A 17,406-nucleotide genomic window follows, 5' to 3' on the forward strand; every position below is an offset into this window, starting at 1 on the left:
CGTCCGCGGTTGCAATTCAAATAACCATAGTTTCAAACTCCATCTACCCTCCATTGCACTCAGGTTTCTTCTTTATTGTTAACAATTACTTGCCATTGTGGGTTTGATGGCAGACACGATTTTTTGCATTAAGAGGAGAAAGTGATTGAGGAGTATGTGGAAATGAAACAAAATGGGAACGTCTCGCCGTCCGTGGTTTGGAAGGTATGGAAGGCGGGAGTGAGGGGAGGTCATTTCATTCAAGACAAAGGTAGGTAGCGAGGCGCGGGAGGGAGGGCAGCGTTGATCGGGGAGATGTTGGCGGGCGATGAAATATATCTGATGCACACGGAAGAGGGACATGTAGTGAGGAGGAAGGAGTTGCCGGTGAAGTTTGATCTTCTATCGGAAGAGAGGGCGGTTCAGCAATGGAGGCCCGCAAGGGATTGGCTATGAATATGGTGAGAAAGCCATTGGATTGCTGGCGGGTCATTTCCATCGGCAGGCAACAGCGAGGGAGGTGGGACGGAGTATTTCTGCATCTGAATGTGAACTGGTTCGTGGATTCAGAAGAATGTTCAGAATATTTTTGTGACATTTGGGCATTTTGGATCTGAAGCGAGGGGAGTATCGAACTGATATTTGATAATACATGTAAAATCCTCTCTTTAGTTGATGCGGAGTGGAAATGTTAACTCCGTTTCTCTCTCCACTAATGATGCCAGACCGGCTGAGTTTTCCCTGAAGTTTCTGTTTTTGTGTGTTGAAATTTAATGGATTTGCTTTAACCCAGATGTTTCTGGACCCTGAGGATAATTCCTGCATTTTCAGAATCCAGCACTAACTCCAGTTTGTATTTTGATTTCTGTCGGTGCATTATCGCCCTGTCAACAAATAATGAAAGAAAATGCACAGAGCCCAACAGCAAATTGCGAATTTAAATTAAATCAAATGACATTTCCTAATTCAACAAAGTGGTGCTATCAAAACTTTCCTATAGCAACCTTAACAAAGCTACTGGTTCATCTCGGGTTTGGAGTTCGTCAGGTTCTGAATGAAAGAATATTTATTGCGAACTCAATAATGTTGAGAATTGTATTTTGTGTGTCTGCCTGCTCATACCGAATAAAAAAATACCTTCCGCGTCAAATCACCGAACAGCGTCTGCTCTCGTGAAGTCGTGGCCGAGTGGTTAAGGCGATGGAGTAGAAATCCTTTGGGGTTTCCACGCGCAGGTTCGAACCCTGCCGACTACGTATGTTCTTTTTCTCATTCAGGTTCAAGTTTCACCACGTTCTTTGGAACGAATGGTGTCTGATTGGAAATGGTATCCCACACTTTGCAAAAAGACCAGTTGTTTTTCCCAACAGAGTGCGCTCTATTTGAAAAGTCGGGACACAGTTCGACATGTGTTATTATTCAGTGATTGGAAAAGTTCACAACGCTTTCTGGATAAGTATTATACAATGGAACATATGCCATTAAGTAGTGAACGGAGATGGACAGACAGCTTGCTGATGAAGAGTTCGGCCATGGGCAAGCGTTGTTGACTAGGGAGGGGAGAAGTAAAAGCCTGAATCATGCGAGCAACAATTCCAATTTTCAATTTTGTCCAGGGATTGGCGATGGTGAATGCAGAAAAGCTAGTGTTTCGAAACAAACCTGTTGGACGTTGACCTGGTGTTGTAAGATATCGTTCCTGTGCTCACCACAGTCCAACACCGGCATCTCTAAATCATGGCTATCTCCAAACTAAGACAATGTGAATGCTTTTTGGATAGTGTATATCGCAAATTGATTGTAGATGGTTGAATAAATACTAGAAACTAAGAGGGAACAAGCATGGAGAGAAATAATGCTCACTCACCCGTCAGTCAGGAATGTTGGCTGTCTCCCAAGCACTAGATCCGGGTTCGCGAACCGAGCATTGCCAATTTAACCTTGTGGCGATCAAATGAGGACTCTCAAGTCGCGAACGTCCGCGGGTGCAATTCAAATAACCATAGTTTCAAACTCCACCTACCTTCCATTGAACTCAGGTTTCTTCTTTATTGTTAACAATTACTTGCCATTGTGGGTTTGATGGCAGACACGATTTTTTGCATTAAGAGGAGAAAGTGCTTGAGGAGTATGTGGAAATGAACCAAAATGGGAACGTCTCGCCGTCCGTGGTTTGGAAGGTATGGAAGGCGGGAGTGAGGGGAGGTCATTTCATTCAAGACAAAGGTAGGTAACGAGGCGCGGGAGGGAGGGCAGCGTTGATCGGGGAGATGTTGGCGGGCGATGGAATATATCTGATGCACACGGAAGAGGGACATGTCGTGAGGAGGAAGGAGTTGCCGGTGAAGTTTGATCTTCTATCGGAAGAGAGGGCGGTTCAGCAATGGAGTCCCGCAAGGGATTGGCTATGAATATGGTGAGAAAGCCATTGGATTGCTGGCGGGTCATTTCCATCGGCAGGCAACAGCGAGGGAGGTGGGACGGAGTATTTCTGCATCTGAATGTGAACTGGTTCGTGGATTTAGAAGAATGTTGAGAATATTTTTGTGATATTTGGGCATTTTGGATCTGAAGCGCGGGGAGTATCGAACTTATATTTGATAATAAATGTAAAATCCTCCCTTTAGTTGATGCGGAGTGGAAACGTTAACTCCGTTTCTCTCTCCACTTATGATGCCAGACCGGCTGAGTTTTCCCTGAAGTTTCTGTTTTTGTGAGTTGAAATGTAATGGATTTGCTTTAACCCAGATGTTTCTGGACCCTGAGGATAATTCCTGCATTTTCAGAATCCAGCACTAACTCCAGTTTGTATTGTGATTTCTGTCGGTGCATTATCGCCCTGTCAACAAATACAGAAAGAAAATGCACAGAGTCCAACAGCAAATTGCGAATTTAAATCAAATCAAATGGCATTTCCTAATTCAACAAAGCGGTGCTATCAAAACTTTCCCATAGCAACCTTAACAAAGCTATTGGCTCATCTCGGGTTTGGATTTCGTCAGCTTCTGAATGAAAGAATATTTATTGTGAACTCAATAATGTTCAGAATTGAATGATGTTTTTCTGCCTACTACTCCCGAATAAAAAAATACCTTCCGCTTCAAATGACACCGAAGCAGCTTTTGAGCTCGTGTAGTCGTGGCCGAGTGGTTAAGGCGATGGACTAGAAATCCATTGGGGTCTCCCCGCGCAGATTCGAACCCTGCCGACTACGTATGTTCTTTTTCGCATTCAGGTTCAAGTTTCACCACGTTCTTTGGAACGAATGGTGTCTGATGCGAAATGGTATCCCGCACTTTGCTAAAAGACGAGTTGTTTTTCCCAACAGAGTGCGCTCTATTTGAAAAGTCGGGACACAGTTCAACATGTGTTATTATTCAGTGATTGGAAAAGTACACAGCGCTATCTGGATAAGAATTTGACAATGGAACATATACTATTAATTAGTGAACGGAGATGTATATTCAGCTTTCTGATGAAGACTTAGGCCATGGGCAAGCGTTGTTGACCAGGGAGGGGAGAAGTAAAATGCCTGAATCATGCAACAACAATTCCAATTTTCAATTTTTCCAGGGATTGCCTATGGTGAATGCAGAAAAGCTAGTGTTTCGAAACATACCTGTTGGACGTTAACCTGGTGTTGTAAGACATCGTACTGTGCTCACCACAGTCCAACACCGGCATCTCCAAATCATGGCTATCTCAAAACTAAGACAATATGAATGCTTTTTGGATAGTGTATATCGCAAATATATTGTAGATGGCTGAATAAATACTAGAAATTAAGAGGGAACAAGTCAAGACCAGCATGGAGAGAAATAATCCTCACTCACCCGTCAGTCAGGAATATTGGCTGTCTCCCAAGCACTGGATCCGGGTTCTGTTACCGAGCATTGCCAATTTAACCTTAGGGCGATCAAATGAGAACACTAAAGTCTCGAACGTTGCTTTGTGACTCTAAAGATGTCTGTGGGTGCAATTCAAATAACCATAGTTTCAAACTCCACCTACCTTCCATTGAACTCAGGCTTCTTCTTTATTGTTAACAATGACTCGCCATTGTGGCTTTGATGGCAGACCCGATTTTTTGCATTAAGATGGGGAAAGTGATTGAGGAGTATGTGGAAATGAACCAAAATGGGAACGTCTCGCCGTCCGTGGTTTGGAAGGTATGAAAGGCGGGAGTGAGGGGAGGTCATTTCATTCAAGGCAAAGGTAGGTAGCGAGGCGCAGGAGGAAGGGCAGCGTTGATCGGGGCGATGTTGGAGGGCGATGGAATATATCTGACGCAGACGGAAGAGGGACATGTAGTGAGGAGGAAGGAGTTGCCGGTGAAGTTTGATCTTCTGTCGAAAGGAAGGGTGGTTCAGAAATGGAGGCCCGCAAGGGATTGGCTATGAATATGGTGAGAAAGCCATTGGATTGCTGGCGGGTCATTTCCATCGGCAGGCAACAGCGAGGGAGGTGGGAGGAAGTATTTCTGCATCTGAATGTGAACTGGTTCGGGGATTTAGAAGAATGTGCAGAATAATTTTGTGACATTTGGGCATTTTGGATCTGAAGCGAGGGGAGTATCGAACTGATATTTGATAATAAATGTAAAATCCTCTCTTTAGTTGATGCGGAGTGGAAACGTTAACTCCGTTTCTCTCTCCACTGATGATGCCAGACCGGCTGAGTTTTCCCTGAAGTTTCTGTTTTTGTGTTTTGAAATTTAATGGATTTGCTTTAACTCAGATGTTTCTGGACCCTGAGGATAATTCCTGCATTTTCGGAATCCAGCACTAACTCCAGTTTGTATTGTGATTTCTGTCGGTGCATTATCGCCCTGTCAACAAATACAGAAAGAAAATGCACAGAGTCCAACAGCAAATTGCGAATTTAAATCAAAACAAATGGCATTTCCTAATTCAACAAAGTGGTGCTATGAAAGCTTTCCTATAGCACCCTTAACAAAGCTATTGGCTCATCTCGGGTTTGGATTTCGTCAGTTTCTGAATGAAAGAATATTTATTGTGAACTCAATAATGTTGAGAATTGAATGATGTGTTTCTGCCTACTCCTACCGAATAAAAAAATACCTTCCGCTTCAAATGACACCGAAGCAGCTTTTGAGCTCGTGTAGTCGTGGCCGAGTGGTTAAGGCGATGGACTAGAAATCCATTGGGATCTCCCCGCGCAGGTTCGAACCCTGCCGACTACGTATGTTCTTTTTCGCATTCAGGTTCAAGTTTCACCACGTTCTTTGGAACGAATGGAGTCTGATGCGAAATGGTATCCCACACTTTGCAAAAAGACGAGTTGTTTTTCCCAACAGAGTGCGCTCTATTTGAAAAGTCGGGACACGGTTCAACATGTGTTATTATTCAGTGATTGGAAAAGTACACAGCGCTTTCTGGATAAGAATTTTTCAATGGAACATACGCTATTAATCAGTGAACGGAGATGTACATTCAGCTTGCTGATGAAGACTGAGGCCATGGGCAAGCGTTATTGACCAGGGACGGGAGAAGTAAAATGCCTGAATCATGCGAGCAACAATTCCAATTTTCGATTTTGTCCAGGGATTGGCTATGGTGAATGCAGAAAAGGTAGTGTTTCGAAACATACCTGTTGGACGTTAACCTGGTGTTGTCAGACATCGTGCTGTGCTCACCACAGTCCAACACCGGCATCTCTAAATCATGGCTATCTCCAAACTAAGACAATGCGAATACTTTTTGGATAGTGTATATCGCAAATTGATTGCAGATGGTTGAATAAATACTAGAAACTAAGAAGGAACAAGTCAAGACCAGCATGGAGAGAAATAATCCTCACTCACCCGTCAGTCAGGAATGTTGGCTGTCTCCCAAGCACTAGATCCGGGGTCGCTTACCGAGCATTGCCAATTTAACCTTGTGGCGATCAAATGAGGACTCTCAATTCGCGAACTTGCTTTGTGACTGTAAAGACGTCCGCGGTTGCAATTCAAATAACCATAGTTTCAAACTCCATCTACCCTCCATTGCACTCAGGTTTCTTCTTTAATGTTAACAATTACTTGCCATTGTGGGTTTGATGGCAGACCCGATTTTTTGCATTAAGAGGAGAAAGTGATTGAGGAATATGTGGAAATGAACCAAAATGGGAACGTCTCGCCGTCCGTGGTTTGGAAGTGATGGAAGGCGGTAGTGAGGGGGGAGGTCATATCATTCAAGACAAATGTGGTTAGCGAGGGCGCGTTAGGAAGGGCAGCGTGGATCGGGGAAATGTTGGCGGGCGATGGAATATATCTGATGCACACGGAAGCGGGACATGTAGTGAGGAGGAAGGAGTTGCAGGTGAAGTTTGATCTTCTATCGAAAGGGAGGGCGGTTCAGCAATGGAGGCCCGCAAGGGATTGGCTATGAGTATGGTGAGCAAGCCATTGGATTGCTGACGGGTCATTTCCATCGGCAGGCAGCAGCGAGGGAGGTGGGAGGGAGTATTTCTGCATCTGAATGTGAACTGGTTCGTGGATTTAGAAGAATGTTCAGAATATTTTTGTGACATTTGGGCATTTTGGATCTGAAGCGAGGGGATTATCGAACTGATATTTGATAATAAATGTAACATCCTCTCTTTAGTTGATGCGGAGTGGAAACGTTAACTCCGTTTCTCTCTCCACTGATGATGCCAGACCGGCTGAGTTTTCCCTGAAGTTTCTGTTTTTGTGTGTTGAAATTTAATGGATTTGCTTTAACACATATGTTTCTGGACCCTGAGGATAATACCTGCATTTTCAGAATCCAGCACTAACTCCAGTTTGTATTTTGATTTCTGTCGGTGCATTATCGCCCTGTTAACAAATAATGAAAGAAAATGCACAGAGTCCAACAGCAAATTGCGATTTTAAATCAAATCAAATGGCATTTCCTAATTCATCAAACGGTGCTATCAAAACTTTCCTATAGCAACCTTAACAAAGCTATTGGCTCATCTCGGGTTTGGATTTCGTCAGGTTCTGAATGAAAGAATATTTATTGCGAACTCAATAATGTTGAGAATTGTATTTTGTGTGTCTGCCTGCTCGTACCGAATAAAAAAATACCTTCCGCGTCAAATCACCGAACAGCGTCTGCTGTCGTGAAGTCGTGGCCGAGTGGTTAAGGCGATGGAGTAGAAATCCATTGGGGTTTCCACGCGCAGGTTCGAACCCTGCCGACTACGTATGTTCTTTTTCTCATTCAGGTTCAAGTTTCACCACGTTCTTTGGAACGAATGGTGTCTGATTGGAAATGGTATCCCACACTTTGCAAAAAGACCAGTTGTTTTTCCCAACAGAGTGCGCTCTATTTGAAAAGTCGGGACACAGTTCGACATGTGTTATTATTCAGTGATTGGAAAAGTTCACAACGCTTTCTGGATAAGAATTATACAATGGAACATATGCCATTAAGTAGTGAACGGAGATGGACAGACAGCTTGCTGATGAAGAGTTCGGCCATGGGCAAGCGTTGTTGACTAGGGAGGGGAGAAGTAAAAGCCTGAATCATGCGAGCAACAATTCCAATTTTCAATTTTGTCCAGGGATTGGCGATGGTGAATGCAGAAAAGCTAGTGTTTCGAAACAAACCTGTTGGACGTTGACCTGGTGTTGTAAGATATCGTTCCTGTGCTCACCACAGTCCAACACCGGCATCTCTAAATCATGGCTATCTCCAAACTAAGACAATGTGAATGCTTTTTGGATAGTGTATATCGCAAATTGATTGTAGATGGTTGAATAAATACTAGAAACTAAGAGGGAACAAGCATGGAGAGAAATAATGCTCACTCACCCGTCAGTCAGGAATGTTGGCTGTCTCCCAAGCACTAGATCCGGGTTCGCGAACCGAGCATTGCCAATTTAACCTTGTGGCGATCAAATGAGGACTCTCAAGTCGCGAACGTCCGCGGGTGCAATTCAAATAACCATAGTTTCAAACTCCACCTACCTTCCATTGAACTCAGGTTTCTTCTTTATTGTTAACAATTACTTGCCATTGTGGGTTTGATGGCAGACACGATTTTTTGCATTAAGAGGAGAAAGTGCTTGAGGAGTATGTGGAAATGAACCAAAATGGGAACGTCTCGCCGTCCGTGGTTTGGAAGGTATGGAAGGCGGGAGTGAGGGGAGGTCATTTCATTCAAGACAAAGGTAGGTAACGAGGCGCGGGAGGGAGGGCAGCGTTGATCGGGGAGATGTTGGCGGGCGATGGAATATATCTGATGCACACGGAAGAGGGACATGGCGTGAGGAGGAAGGAGTTGCCGGTGAAGTTTGATCTTCTATCGGAAGAGAGGGCGGTTCAGCAATGGAGTCCCGCAAGGGATTGGCTATGAATATGGTGAGAAAGCCATTGGATTGCTGGCGGGTCATTTCCATCGGCAGGCAACAGCGAGGGAGGTGGGACGGAGTATTTCTGCATCTGAATGTGAACTGGTTCGTGGATTTAGAAGAATGTTGAGAATATTTTTGTGATATTTGGGCATTTTGGATCTGAAGCGCGGGGAGTATCGAACTTATATTTGATAATAAATGTAAAATCCTCCCTTTAGTTGATGCGGAGTGGAAACGTTAACTCCGTTTCTCTCTCCACTTATGATGCCAGACCGGCTGAGTTTTCCCTGAAGTTTCTGTTTTTGTGAGTTGAAATGTAATGGATTTGCTTTAACCCAGATGTTTCTGGACCCTGAGGATAATTCCTGCATTTTCAGAATCCAGCACTAACTCCAGTTTGTATTGTGATTTCTGTCGGTGCATTATCGCCCTGTCAACAAATACAGAAAGAAAATGCACAGAGTCCAACAGCAAATTGCGAATTTAAATCAAATCAAATGGCATTTCCTAATTCAACAAAGCGGTGCTATCAAAACTTTCCCATAGCAACCTTAACAAAGCTATTGGCTCATCTCGGGTTTGGATTTCGTCAGCTTCTGAATGAAAGAATATTTATTGTGAACTCAATAATGTTCAGAATTGAATGATGTTTTTCTGCCTACTACTCCCGAATAAAAAAATACCTTCCGCTTCAAATGACACCGAAGCAGCTTTTGAGCTCGTGTAGTCGTGGCCGAGTGGTTAAGGCGATGGACTAGAAATCCATTGGGGTCTCCCCGCGCAGGTTCGAACCCTGCCGACTACGTATGTTCTTTTTCGCATTCAGGTTCAAGTTTCACCACGTTCTTTGGAACGAATGGTGTCTGATGCGAAATGGTATCCCGCACTTTGCTAAAAGACGAGTTGTTTTTCCCAACAGAGTGCGCTCTATTTGAAAAGTCGGGACACAGTTCAACATGTGTTATTATTCAGTGATTGGAAAAGTACACAGCGCTATCTGGATAAGAATTTGACAATGGAACATATACTATTAATTAGTGAACGGAGATGTATATTCAGCTTTCTGATGAAGACTTAGGCCATGGGCAAGCGTTGTTGACCAGGGAGGGGAGAAGTAAAATGCCTGAATCATGCAACAACAATTCCAATTTTCAATTTTTCCAGGGATTGCCTATGGTGAATGCAGAAAAGCTAGTGTTTCGAAACATACCTGTTGGACGTTAACCTGGTGTTGTAAGACATCGTACTGTGCTCACCACAGTCCAACACCGGCATCTCCAAATCATGGCTATCTCAAAACTAAGACAATATGAATGCTTTTTGGATAGTGTATATCGCAAATATATTGTAGATGGCTGAATAAATACTAGAAATTAAGAGGGAACAAGTCAAGACCAGCATGGAGAGAAATAATCCTCACTCACCCGTCAGTCAGGAATATTGGCTGTCTCCCAAGCACTGGATCCGGGTTCTGTTACCGAGCATTGCCAATTTAACCTTAGGGCGATCAAATGAGAACACTAAAGTCTCGAACGTTGCTTTGTGACTCTAAAGATGTCTGTGGGTGCAATTCAAATAACCATAGTTTCAAACTCCACCTACCTTCCATTGAACTCAGGCTTCTTCTTTATTGTTAACAATGACTCGCCATTGTGGCTTTGATGGCAGACCCGATTTTTTGCATTAAGATGGGGAAAGTGATTGAGGAGTATGTGGAAATGAACCAAAATGGGAACGTCTCGCCGTCCGTGGTTTGGAAGGTATGAAAGGCGGGAGTGAGGGGAGGTCATTTCATTCAAGGCAAAGGTAGGTAGCGAGGCGCAGGAGGAAGGGCAGCGTTGATCGGGGCGATGTTGGAGGGCGATGGAATATATCTGACGCAGACGGAAGAGGGACATGTAGTGAGGAGGAAGGAGTTGCCGGTGAAGTTTGATCTTCTGTCGAAAGGAAGGGTGGTTCAGAAATGGAGGCCCGCAAGGGATTGGCTATGAATATGGTGAGAAAGCCATTGGATTGCTGGCGGGTCATTTCCATCGGCAGGCAACAGCGAGGGAGGTGGGAGGAAGTATTTCTGCATCTGAATGTGAACTGGTTCGGGGATTTAGAAGAATGTGCAGAATAATTTTGTGACATTTGGGCATTTTGGATCTGAAGCGAGGGGAGTATCGAACTGATATTTGATAATAAATGTAAAATCCTCTCTTTAGTTGATGCGGAGTGGAAACGTTAACTCCGTTTCTCTCTCCACTGATGATGCCAGACCGGCTGAGTTTTCCCTGAAGTTTCTGTTTTTGTGTTTTGAAATTTAATGGATTTGCTTTAACTCAGATGTTTCTGGACCCTGAGGATAATTCCTGCATTTTCGGAATCCAGCACTAACTCCAGTTTGTATTGTGATTTCTGTCGGTGCATTATCGCCCTGTCAACAAATACAGAAAGAAAATGCACAGAGTCCAACAGCAAATTGCGAATTTAAATCAAAACAAATGGCATTTCCTAATTCAACAAAGTGGTGCTATGAAAGCTTTCCTATAGCACCCTTAACAAAGCTATTGGCTCATCTCGGGTTTGGATTTCGTCAGTTTCTGAATGAAAGAATATTTATTGTGAACTCAATAATGTTGAGAATTGAATGATGTGTTTCTGCCTACTCCTACCGAATAAAAAATTACCTTCCGCTTCAAATGACACCGAAGCAGCTTTTGAGCTCGTGTAGTCGTGGCCGAGTGGTTAAGGCGATGGACTAGAAATCCATTGGGATCTCCCCGCGCAGGTTCGAACCCTGCCGACTACGTATGTTCTTTTTCGCATTCAGGTTCAAGTTTCACCACGTTCTTTGGAACGAATGGAGTCTGATGCGAAATGGTATCCCACACTTTGCAAAAAGACGAGTTGTTTTTCCCAACAGAGTGCGCTCTATTTGAAAAGTCGGGACACGGTTCAACATGTGTTATTATTCAGTGATTGGAAAAGTACACAGCGCTTTCTGGATAAGAATTTTTCAATGGAACATACGCTATTAATCAGTGAACGGAGATGTACATTCAGCTTGCTGATGAAGACTGAGGCCATGGGCAAGCGTTATTGACCAGGGACGGGAGAAGTAAAATGCCTGAATCATGCGAGCAACAATTCCAATTTTCGATTTTGTCCAGGGATTGGCTATGGTGAATGCAGAAAAGGTAGTGTTTCGAAACATACCTGTTGGACGTTAACCTGGTGTTGTCAGACATCGTGCTGTGCTCACCACAGTCCAACACCGGCATCTCTAAATCATGGCTATCTCCAAACTAAGACAATGCGAATACTTTTTGGATAGTGTATATCGCAAATTGATTGCAGATGGTTGAATAAATACTAGAAACTAAGAAGGAACAAGTCAAGACCAGCATGGAGAGAAATAATCCTCACTCACCCGTCAGTCAGGAATGTTGGCTGTCTCCCAAGCACTAGATCCGGGGTCGCTTACCGAGCATTGCCAATTTAACCTTGTGGCGATCAAATGAGGACTCTCAATTCGCGAACTTGCTTTGTGACTGTAAAGACGTCCGCGGTTGCAATTCAAATAACCATAGTTTCAAACTCCATCTACCCTCCATTGCACTCAGGTTTCTTCTTTAATGTTAACAATTACTTGCCATTGTGGGTTTGATGGCAGACCCGATTTTTTGCATTAAGAGGAGAAAGTGATTGAGGAATATGTGGAAATGAACCAAAATGGGAACGTCTCGCCGTCCGTGGTTTGGAAGTGATGGAAGGCGGTAGTGAGGGGGGAGGTCATATCATTCAAGACAAAGGTGGTTAGCGAGGGCGCGTTAGGAAGGGCAGCGTGGATCGGGGAAATGTTGGCGGGCGATGGAATATATCTGATGCACACGGAAGCGGGACATGTAGTGAGGAGGAAGGAGTTGCAGGTGAAGTTTGATCTTCTATCGAAAGGGAGGGCGGTTCAGCAATGGAGGCCCGCAAGGGATTGGCTATGAGTATGGTGAGCAAGCCATTGGATTGCTGACGGGTCATTTCCATCGGCAGGCAGCAGCGAGGGAGGTGGGAGGGAGTATTTCTGCATCTGAATGTGAACTGGTTCGTGGATTTAGAAGAATGTTCAGAATATTTTTGTGACATTTGGGCATTTTGGATCTGAAGCGAGGGGATTATCGAACTGATATTTGATAATAAATGTAACATCCTCTCTTTAGTTGATGCGGAGTGGAAACGTTAACTCCGTTTCTCTCTCCACTGATGATGCCAGACCGGCTGAGTTTTCCCTGAAGTTTCTGTTTTTGTGTGTTGAAATTTAATGGATTTGCTTTAACACATATGTTTCTGGACCCTGAGGATAATACCTGCATTTTCAGAATCCAGCACTAACTCCAGTTTGTATTTTGATTTCTGTCGGTGCATTATCGCCCTGTTAACAAATAATGAAAGAAAATGCACAGAGTCCAACAGCAAATTGCGATTTTAAATCAAATCAAATGGCATTTCCTAATTCATCAAACGGTGCTATCAAAACTTTCCTATAGCAACCTTAACAAAGCTATTGGCTCATCTCGGGTTTGGATTTCGTCAGGTTCTGAATGAAAGAATATTTATTGCGAACTCAATAATGTTGAGAATTGTATTTTGTGTGTCTGCCTGCTCGTACCGAATAAAAAAATACCTTCCGCGTCAAATCACCGAACAGCGTCTGCTGTCGTGAAGTCGTGGCCGAGTGGTTAAGGCGATGGAGTAGAAATCCATTGGGGTTTCCACGCGCAGGTTCGAACCCTGCCGACTACGTATGTTCTTTTTCTCATTCAGGTTCAAGTTTCACCACGTTCTTTGGAACGAATGGTGTCTGATTGGAAATGGTATCCCACACTTTGCAAAAAGACCAGTTGTTTTTCCCAACAGAGTGCGCTCTATTTGAAAAGTCGGGACACAGTTCGACATGTGTTATTATTCAGTGATTGGAAAAGTTCACAACGCTTTCTGGATAAGAATTATACAATGGAACATATGCCATTAAGTAGTGAACGGAGATGGACAGACAGCTTGCTGATGAAGAGTTCGGCCATGGGCAAGCGTTGTTGACTAGGGAGGGGAGAAGTAAAAGCCTGAATCATGCGAGCAACAATTCCAATTTTCAATTTTGTCCAGGGATTGGCGATGGTGAATGCAGAAAAGCTAGTGTTTCGAAACAAACCTGTTGGACGTTGACCTGGTGTTGTAAGATATCGTTCCTGTGCTCACCACAGTCCAACACCGGCATCTCTAAATCATGGCTATCTCCAAACTAAGACAATGTGAATGCTTTTTGGATAGTGTATATCGCAAATTGATTGTAGATGGTTGAATAAATACTAGAAACTAAGAGGGAACAAGCATGGAGAGAAATAATGCTCACTCACCCGTCAGTCAGGAATGTTGGCTGTCTCCCAAGCACTAGATCCGGGTTCGCGAACCGAGCATTGCCAATTTAACCTTGTGGCGATCAAATGAGGACTCTCAAGTCGCGAACGTCCGCGGGTGCAATTCAAATAACCATAGTTTCAAACTCCACCTACCTTCCATTGAACTCAGGTTTCTTCTTTATTGTTAACAATTACTTGCCATTGTGGGTTTGATGGCAGACACGATTTTTTGCATTAAGAGGAGAAAGTGCTTGAGGAGTATGTGGAAATGAACCAAAATGGGAACGTCTCGCCGTCCGTGGTTTGGAAGGTATGGAAGGCGGGAGTGAGGGGAGGTCATTTCATTCAAGACAAAGGTAGGTAACGAGGCGCGGGAGGGAGGGCAGCGTTGATCGGGGAGATGTTGGCGGGCGATGGAATATATCTGATGCACACGGAAGAGGGACATGTCGTGAGGAGGAAGGAGTTGCCGGTGAAGTTTGATCTTCTATCGGAAGAGAGGGCGGTTCAGCAATGGAGTCCCGCAAGGGATTGGCTATGAATATGGTGAGAAAGCCATTGGATTGCTGGCGGGTCATTTCCATCGGCAGGCAACAGCGAGGGAGGTGGGACGGAGTATTTCTGCATCTGAATGTGAACTGGTTCGTGGATTTAGAAGAATGTTGAGAATATTTTTGTGATATTTGGGCATTTTGGATCTGAAGCGCGGGGAGTATCGAACTTATATTTGATAATAAATGTAAAATCCTCCCTTTAGTTGATGCGGAGTGGAAACGTTAACTCCGTTTCTCTCTCCACTTATGATGCCAGACCGGCTGAGTTTTCCCTGAAGTTTCTGTTTTTGTGAGTTGAAATGTAATGGATTTGCTTTAACCCAGATGTTTCTGGACCCTGAGGATAATTCCTGCATTTTCAGAATCCAGCACTAACTCCAGTTTGTATTGTGATTTCTGTCGGTGCATTATCGCCCTGTCAACAAATACAGAAAGAAAATGCACAGAGTCCAACAGCAAATTGCGAATTTAAATCAAATCAAATGGCATTTCCTAATTCAACAAAGCGGTGCTATCAAAACTTTCCCATAGCAACCTTAACAAAGCTATTGGCTCATCTCGGGTTTGGATTTCGTCAGCTTCTGAATGAAAGAATATTTATTGTGAACTCAATAATGTTCAGAATTGAATGATGTTTTTCTGCCTACTACTCCCGAATAAAAAAATACCTTCCGCTTCAAATGACACCGAAGCAGCTTTTGAGCTCGTGTAGTCGTGGCCGAGTGGTTAAGGCGATGGACTAGAAATCCATTGGGGTCTCCCCGCGCAGGTTCGAACCCTGCCGACTACGTATGTTCTTTTTCGCATTCAGGTTCAAGTTTCACCACGTTCTTTGGAACGAATGGTGTCTGATGCGAAATGGTATCCCGCACTTTGCTAAAAGACGAGTTGTTTTTCCCAACAGAGTGCGCTCTATTTGAAAAGTCGGGACACAGTTCAACATGTGTTATTATTCAGTGATTGGAAAAGTACACAGCGCTATCTGGATAAGAATTTGACAATGGAACATATACTATTAATTAGTGAACGGAGATGTATATTCAGCTTTCTGATGAAGACTTAGGCCATGGGCAAGCGTTGTTGACCAGGGAGGGGAGAAGTAAAATGCCTGAATCATGCAACAACAATTCCAATTTTCAATTTTTCCAGGGATTGGCTATGGTGAATGCAGAAAAGCTAGTGTTTCGAAACATACCTGTTGGACGTTAACCTGGTGTTGTAAGACATCGTACTGTGCTCACCACAGTCCAACACCGGCATCTCCAAATCATGGCTATCTCAAAACTAAGACAATGTGAATGCTTTTTGGATAGTGTATATCGCAAATATATTGTAGATGGTTGAATAAATACTAGAAACTAAGAGGGAACAAGTCAAGACCAGCATGGAGAGAAATAATCCTCACTCACCCGTCAGTCAGGAATATTGGCTGTCTCCCAAGCACTGGATCCGGGTTCTGTTACCGAGCATTGCCAATTTAACCTTAGGGCGATCAAATGAGAACACTAAAGTCTCGAACGTTGCTTTGTGACTCTAAAGACGTCTGTGGGTGCAATTCAAATAACCATAGTTTCAAACTCCACCTACCTTCCATTGAACTCAGGCTTCTTCTTTATTGTTAACAATGACTCGCCATTGTGGCTTTGATGGCAGACCCGATTTTTTGCATTAAGATGGGGAAAGTGATTGAGGAGTATGTGGAAATGAACCAAAATGGGAACGCCTCGCCGTCCGTGGTTTGGAAGGTATGAAAGGCGGGAGTGAGGGGAGGTCATTTCATTCAAGGCAAAGGTAGGTAGCGAGGCGCAGGAGGAAGGGCAGCGTTGATCGGGGCGATGTTGGAGGGCGATGGAATATATCTGACGCAGACGGAAGAGGGACATGTAGTGAGGAGGAAGGAGTTGCCGGTGAAGTTTGATCTTCTGTCGAAAGGAAGGGTGGTTCAGAAATGGAGGCCCGCAAGGGATTGGCTATGAATATGGTGAGAAAGCCATTGGATTGCTGGCGGGTCATTTCCATCGGCAGGCAACAGCGAGGGAGGTGGGAGGGAGTATTTCTGCATCTGAATGTGAACTGGTTCGGGGATTTAGAAGAATGTGCAGAATAATTTTGTGACATTTGGGCATTTTGGATCTGAAGCGAGGGGAGTATCGAACTGATATTTGATAATAAATGTAAAATCCTCTCTTTAGTTGATGCGGAGTGGAAACGTTAACTCCGTTTCTCTCTCCACTGATGATGCCAGACCAGCTGAGTTTTCCCTGAAGTTTCTGTTTTTGTGTTTTGAAATTTAATGGATTTGCTTTAACTCAGATGTTTCTGGACCCTGAGGATAATTCCTGCATTTTCGGAATCCAGCACTAACTCCAGTTTGTATTGTGATTTCTGTCGGTGCATTATCGCCCTGTCAACAAATACAGAAAGAAAATGCACAGAGTCCAACAGCAAATTGCGAATTTAAATCAAAACAAATGGCATTTCCTTATTCAACAAAGTGGTGCTATGAAAGCTTTCCTATAGCACCCTTAACAAAGCTATTGGCTCATCTCGGGTTTGGATTTCGTCAGTTTCTGAATGAAAGAATATTTATTGTGAACTCAATAATGTTGAGAATTGAATGATGTGTTTCTGCCTACTCCGACCGAATAAAAAAATACCTTCCGCTTCAAATGACACCGAAGCAGCTTTTGAGCTCGTGTAGTCGTGGCCGAGTGGTTAAGGCGATGGACTAGAAATCCATTGGGGTCTCCCCGCGCAAGTTCGAATCCTGCCGTCTACGCATGTTCTTTTTCGCATTCAGGTTCAAGTTTCACCACGTTCTTTGGAACGAATGGTGTCTGATGCGAAATGGTATCCCGCACTTTGCAAAAAGACGAGTTGTTTTTCCCAACAGAGTGCGCTCTATTTGAAAAGTCGGGACACAGTTCAACATGTGTTATTATTCAGTGATTGGAAAAGTACACAGCGCTATCTGGATAAGAATTTGACAATGGAACATATACTATTAATTAGTGAACGGAGATGTATATTCAGCTTTCTGATGAAGACTTAGGCCATGGGCAAGCGTTGTTGACCAGGGAGGGGAGAAGTAAAATGCCAATTTTCGATTTTGTCCAGGGATTGGCTATGGTGA

The 17,406-nt window shown here is 43.8% G+C and overlaps 9 non-coding genes across 9 annotated transcripts; all 9 read left to right on the top strand.

Moving 5' to 3' along the window:
- The first annotated feature begins 1,153 nt into the window (after positions 1-1,153).
- trnas-aga (transfer RNA serine (anticodon AGA)) lies at positions 1,154-1,235 on the top strand. Its single transcript has one exon. It is a non-coding gene; the product is annotated as a tRNA-Ser (tRNA).
- Positions 1,236-3,111: 1,876 nt separating this feature from the next.
- On the top strand, positions 3,112-3,193 carry trnas-aga (transfer RNA serine (anticodon AGA)). The gene has a single exon. It is a non-coding gene; the product is annotated as a tRNA-Ser (tRNA).
- Positions 3,194-5,100: 1,907 nt separating this feature from the next.
- On the top strand, positions 5,101-5,182 carry trnas-aga (transfer RNA serine (anticodon AGA)). The gene has a single exon. It is a non-coding gene; the product is annotated as a tRNA-Ser (tRNA).
- Positions 5,183-7,088: 1,906 nt separating this feature from the next.
- Positions 7,089-7,170, top strand: trnas-aga (transfer RNA serine (anticodon AGA)). The gene has a single exon. It is a non-coding gene; the product is annotated as a tRNA-Ser (tRNA).
- A 1,876-nt stretch (positions 7,171-9,046) lies between these two features.
- On the top strand, positions 9,047-9,128 carry trnas-aga (transfer RNA serine (anticodon AGA)). Its single transcript has one exon. It is a non-coding gene; the product is annotated as a tRNA-Ser (tRNA).
- A 1,907-nt stretch (positions 9,129-11,035) lies between these two features.
- trnas-aga (transfer RNA serine (anticodon AGA)) lies at positions 11,036-11,117 on the top strand. The gene has a single exon. It is a non-coding gene; the product is annotated as a tRNA-Ser (tRNA).
- Positions 11,118-13,023: 1,906 nt separating this feature from the next.
- On the top strand, positions 13,024-13,105 carry trnas-aga (transfer RNA serine (anticodon AGA)). Its single transcript has one exon. It is a non-coding gene; the product is annotated as a tRNA-Ser (tRNA).
- A 1,876-nt stretch (positions 13,106-14,981) lies between these two features.
- trnas-aga (transfer RNA serine (anticodon AGA)) lies at positions 14,982-15,063 on the top strand. Its single transcript has one exon. It is a non-coding gene; the product is annotated as a tRNA-Ser (tRNA).
- Positions 15,064-16,970: 1,907 nt separating this feature from the next.
- Positions 16,971-17,052, top strand: trnas-aga (transfer RNA serine (anticodon AGA)). The gene has a single exon. It is a non-coding gene; the product is annotated as a tRNA-Ser (tRNA).
- Positions 17,053-17,406: the final 354 nt, after the last annotated feature.

The sequence above is a fragment of the Scyliorhinus torazame genome, chromosome 4, assembly GCF_047496885.1.
Source record: "Scyliorhinus torazame isolate Kashiwa2021f chromosome 4, sScyTor2.1, whole genome shotgun sequence".
Lineage (NCBI taxonomy): Eukaryota > Metazoa > Chordata > Chondrichthyes > Carcharhiniformes > Scyliorhinidae > Scyliorhinus > Scyliorhinus torazame.